Genomic DNA, 9,914 nt, shown 5'->3' on the forward strand with positions numbered 1-9,914 from the left:
GCTCCAACAAAACAAGCTGATCCTTTAAATTGCAGAGGCTGAAACTGTCACGGTGGTTATATATAAGGTCTACATTGTTTTTTAAAAATGCTCATTAAAATGCTGCTAAGCCCAGTTCACCTCAACCTGTAGAAGTATAGTGTTTGCAAATTAGCTGACAAGATTTCAGGTTACACTGCCAAATCAGTTCTCTCTCGATGGAGACTAACAGTTGTATAATATCTTTAATGATTCTGGGGGCTGCTCTAATACCTGCCAAATAACCATAACAATGTAATCAGGGCCGATTTTTGTTTGAGCTGAGGTGCGACAAATTTCTGACAAGCTTGCTGACATAATGCGCCTTTTGTTAGGCACAGTTCCTCAAACTTTGCTACACAATTCCCCATATTCCCCTCACATTCCTCTCCTTTGTCACCTCATTCCTCTGTCCGTTTTTTTTCCAGCCATTCTCTCATCCAGTCTCTCTCAGGCCCCAGCCATCTGCTCTGTGTGCCCTGACATGTGCATGAGTGCCCGTGAGAAGCCCAGTGGAAGTAATCGTCTGTTACCACTCAGGCTTCACCGTGTTGTCTGCCCACTGCACATACCTCTTTAGCTCCCTGCAAACCCGCTGAGTGTATGGGCACAAGAGAGGGAGAGAGAGACAAAGGAAGACGTGAGATTGCTTGTGCTCTCTCTTATAATGGATGTGAACACAATTGTGCGCTCTGTCTGCTTCTTTATTCTCCATCCATGCACCTGATGCCCCAATATACACCTAGCCGCCCCCTGTCCCCCTCGCTATACCGGAATTCACATTATAGTTTGACACCTCACTCATTTATTTTCGGCTCTTTTAGTGCTAATTGCATCAGTCACTTTCTGCTTCCTGCTCTGGAGCCTGTAGTAATCCCATGTTAGAGCAGCTTCTCTCTTTCTCAATTGCAATTTCAACGTGCTGTGATCGGCACGACAGGTAAAACATCTGCAGAAGAACGTTGTTTAGATCCATGAGTAGGTTCACGTGTTACTTGATCTTGCCTTGTGGCATCACAAAGAGATCCAGATCTCGTGGTGTTTCTGGTTTCGCCCAATAAGTAAGCAATCTTTTCTCCTAAACCATCCCCGAAGGCCAGAGTCAGAGGTGATTTCAGGTGTTATTCACCCGTGAAAAACACCGATGAATCCGAAGCACACGGACACTGCTGTGCGGGAGAAATCTGCTCTGTGCTCGACTTTAAAGTTGTCAGAGGGTATCCTCTAACTGAATCACTCTCTTGCTGTCTTCTGCTAATTCTGTCTTCATCTATATGTAAATAAAGGGCCATTAAAAATCAATCACAGCTATCTCCCCGTCTCTCTCCCTCAAACACATGGAGAAGATCTCGCTCTCCTGCTCTTTTATCTTCGCACACTCCCCGTTTTCTCCTGACTCCCTTCTCCCCTGTCTCTGCTGTTGCTCCTGTTTGGCATGCAACAATACTTTGAAGCTGTTTGGGCGCACACATGCAAGCAAACGTTCACGTTTTTTACTCCTGCACGAGAGGGGAAAACCCTTCAACCGTGCACTGTAAGGCCTGACTCTACCTGGATGGAAGTAGTGGGTTTTAATACATTTGATCCTTTTGATGTCATGAAAAAAAAACTGGCTTGCCCTTCCATGGGCAGCAGCCTTTGGATGCAGGGAGAGAGAGGGAAAGAGAGAGAGAGCTGCGCTTTAACAACGTGACTGAGGGAGCAGGAGGAAGAGAGAGAATGTGTGTGTGTGTGTGTGTGTTGGGGCTGGGAAGGGGTAGATATAAATTCATTTGGATCTCCCTTTGGTTCAGTGAAGCCAATACAATACAAGTGCGACCCCTACTGGTGAAAGCGACAGTGGGCCTGAATCCCCCACTCTTGGCTGAGACGCTCCTCACACAGTGAAAGAGCTTTCTTTTCTCTCCTTTTTTTTTTAGCTCGTTCTCACTTCGTGTCACGGTTTAAGGGTGGAACAGGCACGATGTGCATCTCCCTTCTTTAAATTTCAACTTTAAAAAGAAATTAACTACAGGCCTCCTTGATGTATGATGATTGGTCATCCTGATGCGGGATGAGAGAAGCTGGAAGTTGTGCCAAACATTGGGGTGACTAAAAGAAAAAAAATACGTGTTGTCCAACCTCTGAATAAAAGAATACTCATCGTTCAATCATCCATCTTTGTTTTTATCGGCTAAAACACGCTCGGTTTCTTGTGTGGTGGTTATACTTTGAGAAACTGGAGAAGAGGAGTGCACGAGCACCCAAAGATCAGCCGAAGAACCTGTTTTTTCTCTTTTTTTCCTCATAGCCGAGCTGACAGATTATAGCTCTAGGTGTGCCAATGAATTTAAGTTAAGGGAATAAACTGGTGTTTCTGTGTGTGTGCTGTACGCGCTGTGAAGCCGCCTGCGCTCCGCTCACTGCGCCAGTGTAAATTAATAGGAAATTATAGCGCTTGACGCGAGAGGCTGGACTGCAGAGTTTGCTTTTTTGTTTGCGTACCGACTCCCTTTAATCGTCTTCATCCACGTTGATCTTGTTTTATTATTATTCTAATTATTATTTAGAGCGCCGTGCCCCTGCGGTGTGGTGCCGCACTTTTTGGATGAGGGACGCTTGTGGGTAAAACAAAAAGGCGCCAGTGGCACTCGCCGATCAAGGAAGATGGGGTGGGTGGGGGGTTATGATCATCAAAACCCATTTTCGGAGAGCAATAAGAGATACGGCAAAGTACTTACAGCATCTCCCTTCCACAGAGCTCCAAAACAGTGGTGTGAGATGGCATTGCAACAGTCCCCTCTATCCTCCGAGAAACCATGCAGCCACTGATGGTCTCACAAACACTGCACAACAGGAGAGAGAGGGGGGTGAACAAAAAATCAACGACTCTCGCAATGAATTATTCCAGCGTGTCCAACAAAAAAAAGAAAAGAAAAAGAAAGAAAAATAAATGAATGAAATCCCCCGTTTTAGCACTTCACAAGCGCTCCGCTCCGAGTAAAAAACATTGTAATCCAATCTTCATTGTGTGTGCGCCTGTGCTGCTGATTCTCCACTGCAATCTCCGCTGGCCCCGCGCATTGTGGGGGGGCTCAACCTGCCTCGGTGCGATTAGAGCTCCCCGTATCCCGTTATTCCTGTCCCGGGAGGAGAGGAGCGCATAGGGGGAAGATGCAGACGCCGGACGCGCACATAGACGCACATGCACATTGACCAGTACAGCAGAGGCTCCGGCAGCCTGCGAGCCGTGCATGGGACCCTCTCCCAACGTTTCTTGTCGTTCACGCGTACGCGCGCGCGAGCATGTGTGTGTGAGAGAGAGAGAGAGGGAGAGAGAGAGAGCGTGCTGGATGTGCTGGCGTTTAGTCAGCGTGTGTGCCTGCGCGCTTCTGCAGAGGCAGGGGCAGCTGGATAGATGGACGGACTGGCGGTCCGTCGGTCTGTCGCTCTCCCTCTCTCTCCCCTGCTCTCTGCGCTAAAGCTCCATCAGGCAGCGGCTCAGTCCAAAAAACCCCCCCAAAAACACACACACACACAGTTGGGCTATATCACAAATGAGCGAGAGAGCAAATTTTACCCTCCACTCCCGAAACGTTACACCATTTCAATTCTTATTTTTGTCAAGACTAATCTTCTTTTTGACAGCAGCGGCCCCCTCCATTCATTTTTTCCCCCAACACAATCAGTCCTTCCGGAAAACTACAGTAGAGCACACCATAGGTCCTACAGTGCAAAAGAAACATATAATGTTAATATAATGTTAATATTGTACAATAAACTACATGGAGTGGATTTTTCGCTTTGCTTGCTTTTTAGTGCAGACATCTGAAAAACAAAAGACTTGGCCGGAAATCTTCGCTGGTGATCTTTTACTGAACATGAATTGTTTTTGCACTAACTAACCTACCCAGGATGCGTTGGTTCTTGTTAATGTTCTCATTGGCTCATTGCTCAGGTTAGAGCCCATCTGCTGGTTTCTTGTAGTGCTGTGCCATACTACAAATTTTGGCATCCATCCAATACCAACTAAATAGAGTCCCAGTGTTATAGATACAAATATTGATTGTATTGATACTTTTAACCTATAAAGGCAACTTATGTAGGGAAGAGCAGTGGGTTATGAGTTTGAAAATTCTGAACACATTTTAATAACCACTAAATCGCTGTGATATTTAGTTTCCATAATACTTAGTTAATACAATAAAATACACCTTTCAGCTTTTCATATATTTTGAAACTGGGTGTTTTGGAGACCTGCAATGTAAATGTGCCTGTCTTTAAAGCACTTTGGATCAGCTTCTGTTGTTTAAATGCACTATAAATAAATAAATAAAATAAATGTGACAGTCAACACAAAAGGGTTATCCTCTAAGATCTACATATTGAACTTAGAAACAAGGATAGAAACAAAGTATCGACCCTATCACGCTACTATCGATCCGATACCAATACAAGTATTCATAGTGATACTATCAATATTTGGACTGATCTGTGTTTAACAAAGTCACTGATCAGTTCTCTCATTTCAAACCTTAAACCAAACTGAGCATTGTTAAAATACCACAGTCTAGCTGCGTATTGTTGTTGACCATGTCAGTCCTTTGGTGACCACAGGGTAGGGGAGACCGGAGATACAACTGACCCCCGTTAGGGGGTCAGTTGTAACACTTCCAATTTCTCCAATCAGGGCTAAGTTTCAAATGATGTGATTCATCCTGTGCATGCCCAATTCATTTCTGCTATCACATGTGAAAAATCAGCACATTTTGTCAAACACAGACAACTTAACACGAAAAAAAGTAATTTGTATGCCAAAAAGTAAGTTTTTCTACTTTATTTCAATTTCTAATAGCATTATCTGCTTTGCAGTTAAACTCATCAAACTTAAATTATGTTATTTGTATGTCTATGGGGATATATTCTGTGTAGGTCTTTAGTGCTAATGTTTTAGCCGTTGGCTGTAATGTTAGCTAGTTCATGGCTATAGGAGTCTGGGTCAGTTGTAACAGCAACAGTTTGGGTTAGTTGTAACAATAATGCAGATGTTACAACTTACCACACTATTATTTTAACTTATATTAAACAAGTTGGGGCAACGACATCAGCAGAGAGAGGTTCACTGGTCGCCTTTGTATATGCGGTTAATGCCATTGGCAACACAATTCCTCCACTGTTTGTGTTCCCACACATACATTATGCAGACCACTGTGTCAGAGATGGACCAGTAGGAAGTATTGGTAGTGGAAATAAATCAGGATGGGTGCAAGAAACAGATTTCCTCATCTTTCTGAAGCACTTTGCAAACCACACCAAGGTAAGCCATGATAAAAAGTAATGGAATTGCGATGCTGGTGCACAACTACATTTTTTCAGCTTCATTGTTATGTTCAAAGGTTGGTGCAAGAGTTGTAGGTTATAATGCCCACTGAGCCAATGAGGCCAAACTCAAGGAAGACCAACCAAAATTAATGAAATATTCAGTTGCAGAAAATTCCATCATTTGTCTTTTTTGGGGGGTTGGAATATGTTCAAAAGCTAGATTTCTGCATTCTGTCACACACACACAAAGCTACATAAATGACTCTATGTGCATTCATGTGTTGAATAAACAAAGATTACATGTTAATGTTTTGTCAGTACCCTTATTTCATTGTGTTACATTTCACCCCGGGATATGTTACAACTAACCCAGACTATGGGGTTAATTGTAACATTTCACTCTTTGTGTTTGAGACCATACCATGCAATGGGTAATTGTGCTGCAGAGAAAATAGCTGCACTATTTAATAGCAGAGACATGTAAATACTTTGCATTACATTTTGAATCCACTACCTTAAAAGAGCTCCAATTTACAGACAGAAATGTTAAAAATGTTACAACTATCCCCGGTCTCCCCTACCTATTTTCTGATCGTTCCTTGCAGCAGGATAAAACACCACGTCACAGAGCTCAAACCTTTTCAAACTAGGTTTACGGTCACCAGATTTCAATCCAGTAGAGCACAGAAGATTCTCCCCATGGATGAGCAGCCGACAAATCTGCAGCGACTGTGTGATGCTGTCATGCCAAATATCGACCAAATTCACTGAGAAATGTTTCCAGCACCTTGTTGAATATGTGCCATGAAGAATTAATGCAGTTCTGAAGGCAAAAGGTGGTCCAATGTGGTACTTGCAAGGTGTGCTTAATAAAGTCTTTGAAGAGTGTAGTGAGATCATCAGCACTTAATTATAGCTATAATCATATTACAACTAGGTTTATAGCACCAGTAAGATACCAATAAATGAAAGCAACTGGGAGTACTTAGGGGCAACAGATAAAAATATGCAGGAACAACCAGTGATGACCGCTTATTAAAATATACAAAGTCAATGATATCAGCAACAAACACAAGACGTTGAGCATAATTTGGATTTCCTGAGTCTTTCAAACGGACCTTGTGATTATACTTTTGTAAAAAAAAAAAAAAAAATCTTCTAAGCTCAAAATACTGAAGCAATGATGTATCTCACGTTGGTAAAAAGAGAAGCAAGTGGGAGGCACGCAAAGTCTAAAGCAAACAACTTCACAGTGAGTGGAAAACATGCTCAAAGCTCGGATAAAAACACAGGTTGGTTCAGGATAAAACCCCTGTTGAGCATACATTATTAAAGCAGTTTTTCTTCTCTCCAGTCGCGTCCCAGAGACTTGGAGAATCAGTGCTAAGGTACATTTAAGCTGTTGGCAGCACGTTATAGTTTTTCCACCCATCTGTATATTCCCTCGCTGCAGGAATAAAAATAACACCAATTTTTGTAGCGTGACCTCCTATTTATTATCGACGATACCGCATCTTTGAAGTGTACCAGTCTATACACTCGTCTCTGCCTCATCAGATAATCAACTTTATCCTCTTTCAGAATTGATTTGACATATAAATGGAGCTCCAGTAGCCTACATCTGACAAGTGACCTGTTTGTAATTTACAGTTATTTGCTGAGGGCGATACACAATGTAGACTTTGTCATTCCGATGGACTGTAGAATATATAAGAACACATGGACAACCATGTTTTGGTTTTTTTAAAGGCTTTTTATAACCGCACACTGATTAAGTTTGAGGCTTTTTTTTTGTATTTTATAACGACCTGACAAAGTCTTGGTTAAAAAGTTTAAAATGTCACCTAGTACTTTTTATTCTATTTAGTTTAATTAAATTGGAAATTTAATTCACTTTCAATATTTTCTTTTTTAACAGAGTAAGGGATCTTCAACACAGCATTTCGAAAAAAAAATACTAGTTATCTTTAGAAAGTAATTATTTCAGGAAGGAATTATTTTGACCTAGGTCAATATTATTACCCCCCTGAAAAATTGACCTTTATATTGAGCCATAGCACAAACCACTGCTGTGAAATGATGGGTTTTGCCTTTGTAATGCTCAGTGCTTGTAAAATCAAGTTAAAACTGTGGGTTATGTTTCAATTTACACACAGTATAAAAACTTCAGCAAGGGTTTCAGCTGTCGCTCGAGAAAGCATCATGCCAAAAACAAAAGAACCAGTTTAGACTTGTTGATGCTCACAGAGCAGTAGATGGATATACAAAGCTATCACAGTGCCGAAAACTAGAGTGAGAAGTATCATCAAGAAATTCAAAGAGAGCCACGCAACACCGAACATGCCCGGCAGAGGTAAGAAGCAAAAAATTTCAAAGACTGTGGAAAGAAAACTATCAAAAGCTGAGTCTTTTAACCCAAGAACCCAAGAACCCAGTTGTTCTAACCCAAGAACAACTGCTGAGACATTCATTCCTGACTTAGCCAAGTCAGGAATTTTGGTCTTAAAGAAGACAGTCAGTAGAACCATTCACAGGAATGGACTGTAAGGTTGTGGACCAAGAAAAACTCCACTTCTGCAAAAGAGACGCCTTAAAGCCATGAACCAGTTTCACCCTATTAACAGCAAAGACCTGGAGGACATCTTAGGTCAACTGAACTCCTCCTCTTGCTGTTTGGATGTCCTGCCAACAAGTTTTTTCAAAAAGGTCTCAAAGACTTTGGAGTCAGACCTGTTACAGATAGTAAACTTTTCTTTAATATCAGGTGTGTTTCCAGAACCACTAAAAACTGCTGTAATTAAACCTATACTGAAAAAGGACAATCTTGACAAGACACAAATGAATAACTACAGGCCGATCTCAAATCTCCCATTTTTAAGTAAGATCATTGAAAAAGCAGTTTCTCAACAGCTCAATTACTTCTTAACACAGAATAACTGCTATGATGCCTTCCAGTCAGGTTTTAGACAGAACCACAGCACTGAAACCGCTCTGACCAAAGTGTTTAATGACATATGTCTGAATACAGACAGTGGAAAAATGTCAGTCTTAGTTTTACTGGATCTCAGTGCAGCATTTGACACAGTTGACCACAACATATTACTCAAACGACTGGAGAACTGGGCAGGTCTTTCAGGAACTGTACTAAACTGGTTCAAAACATACTTAGAAAACAGGAAATACTTTGTATCAATAGGTAACTTCACATCTGAGCAGACAAGTATCACATGCGGAGTTCCCCAAGGTTCCATCCTGGGACCCCTTCTGTTTAACATTTACATGCTCCCACTGGCACAGATTATAAAGAACAACAAAATAAACTATCACAGCTATGCAGATGACACACAGATATATATCACAATGTCACCAGGAGACCGAGGCCCTGTACAGGCTCTTGGTAAATGCATTGAGGAAATTAATGACTGGCTGTGCCACAATTTTCTCCAGCTAAACAAAAACAAAACTGAAGTAATAGTCTTTGGTGCCAAAGAAAAACGATTACAGGTCACCAGAGAACTTCAATCTATACACCTAAAAACCACAAACCAGGCGAGAAATTTGGGTGTAGTGATGGATGCAGACCTAAACTTAGAAAAACACATTAAGACAATAACAAAATCAGCTTACTATCACCTCAAGAATATTTCAAGGATAAAAGATCTGATGTCTCAACAGGACCGGGAAAAACTAGTCCATGCATTCATTTTCGGTAGGCTTGATTACTGTAACAGCATCTTTACAGGTCTACCTAAAAAATCAGTCAGACAACTACAGCTCATTCAGAACTCTGCTGCTAGAGTGCTCACTAAGACCAAAAAAGTGGACCACATCAGTCCAGCTCTGAGGTCTTTGCACTGGCTGCCTGTCCGTCAGAGGATAGACTTTAAAGTTCTGATGCTAGTCTATAAAGCTCTGAATGGTTTAGGACCAAAATACATCAGTGACCTCCTGACCCAGTATGAACCTTCCAGATCTCTCAGGTCATCTGGATCCAGTCTTTTATCAGTTCCCAGAGTCAGAACCAGACACGGAGAAGCTGCATTCAGCTTTTATGCTCCATATATCTGGAACAAACTCCCAGAAAGCCTCAGATCAGCTGAAACACTCGGTTTATTTAAATCCAGGTTGAAGACTCACCTGTTCTCTGCTGCTTTTGAATAAAGCACCAAATCCACACTTTTAAGCTTAAATTCCAAAACTTACATTTTAACTACTGATTTTATCTACTGTTTTGTTTGTTTGTTTGTTTGTTTGCTTGTCTTAATCAATTTTAAATCATGCTTTTTATCTATTTTGTTTTTAATGTCTCTGTAAAGCACTTTGAATCACCTTGTTGTTGAATTGTGCTATATAAATAAATTTGCCTTGCCTTGCCTTGCCTAAAGCCAAACTGAAGTATGCTAAGAACAACTTGGAGAAAGATTATGCATGCTGGAAGCATATGCTTTGGTCAGATGAGACAAAACTAGAACTTTTTGCCCACAGAGATGCTGCTTATGTTTGGAAAAAGAACAACTCAAAAAACAGTGAAACACAGTGGTTGGCATATTATGCTGTGGGGATGCTTCAGTGCATCTGGAACTGGGAAGTTTGTC

The 9,914-nt window shown here is 41.4% G+C and overlaps 1 protein-coding gene across 1 annotated transcript in view; it reads right to left on the bottom strand.

Annotated features, from left to right (window-relative positions):
* The window catches only part of grin2aa (glutamate receptor, ionotropic, N-methyl D-aspartate 2A, a), a 162,588-nt gene extending 159,132 nt beyond the window's left edge, over positions 1-3,456 (bottom strand). The window contains exon 1 of the mRNA XM_019358061.2: positions 2,739-3,456. The gene's annotated coding sequence lies outside the window, so the exon portion shown is untranslated. The remainder of the gene's footprint in view (positions 1-2,738) is intronic.
* Positions 3,457-9,914: the final 6,458 nt, after the last annotated feature.

This window comes from Oreochromis niloticus, linkage group LG4, assembly GCF_001858045.2.
Source record: "Oreochromis niloticus isolate F11D_XX linkage group LG4, O_niloticus_UMD_NMBU, whole genome shotgun sequence".
NCBI lineage: Eukaryota > Metazoa > Chordata > Actinopteri > Cichliformes > Cichlidae > Oreochromis > Oreochromis niloticus.